Below are 1,198 nucleotides of genomic sequence, written 5' to 3' on the forward strand. Positions count from 1 at the left end.
ATGACGATGTGGAGAGATGGAGCAGCTGGGAACTTTAGACCCAGAGAAGGAGAGGGGCTGTGTGCTGATGACTGGGGGGTAGGCTTGTAGTGTATACACTTTGGTTGGTTGATTATGCATGGAAGGGATTGTAACCATGGCAATGAAAATATATATGATAGGACATGTAAAGATATGTAAAGCTAATGTTCTTCCATTTAAATTATCACATAATTCACAATAAAAAAAAATTTTAAGTGCGTTATAATTTTCAAAGTATAAAGTTAGTATTGATTTTGAGAAATTTATTCCTAAATTTTTTTCTTTTTGAAACAATATAAATGAAACAATTCTCTTAATTTCCTTTAAAGTTTGTTCATTGTTGTTGTTGTTAGGTGCCATCATATCAGCTACAACTCATAACAACTCTATGCACAACAGAATGAAACACTGCCCCATCCTGTGCCATCCTCACAATTGTTGTTACGATTGAGCCCACTGCTGCTGCCATTGTGCCATTCCACCTCATTAGGGATGTTCCTCTTTTTTCACTGAGCCTCCACTTTACCAAGTACCATGTCATTCTCCAGGGGCTGATCCCTCCTGATAACATACCTGAATTAGAAGAGACAATGTCTTGCCATCTTAGCTTCTTAGGAGTATTCTGGGTGTACTTCTTCTAACACAGATTTGTTTGTTCTTCTGGTAGATCATGGTTCATTCTTACTGTTGAGAAATACAATTGATTTTTTATACAGATCTTGGGTCCAACAACCTTGGTGAACTCATTTATTAGTTCTAACCATTTCCTATGGGTTCCTTCGAATTTTCTACATATAAAAGATATGTCCCCTGCAAACAGAAATAGTTTTACTTCTTCTGTTTCCATTTGGATGATATTTTATTTATTTTTCTTGTCTGATTGTCCTGGTGATATCCTCCAATACAATGTTGAATAAAAGTCTTGTTCCTTCGGATCTTAGGGGGAAACCCTTCAATTCTGCGCGATGAGGCATGATATAAACGGTACATTTTTGGTAGATGCCAATTATCAGGTTAAGGACTCTCCCTTGTAGTCTTAGTTTATTGGGCAATTTTAATCATGGTTTTGGATCTTGTCCAATGTTTCTGCACACATTGAGATTATCGTGTGTTTTTTGTTCTTGACACTATTGTTATTCTTGTTGTTGTTAAGTGCTGCTGAGTGAGTTTCGACCCA

This window comes from Chrysochloris asiatica, unplaced genomic scaffold (assembly GCF_000296735.1).
Source record: "Chrysochloris asiatica unplaced genomic scaffold, ChrAsi1.0 scaffold01655, whole genome shotgun sequence".
NCBI lineage: Eukaryota > Metazoa > Chordata > Mammalia > Afrosoricida > Chrysochloridae > Chrysochloris > Chrysochloris asiatica.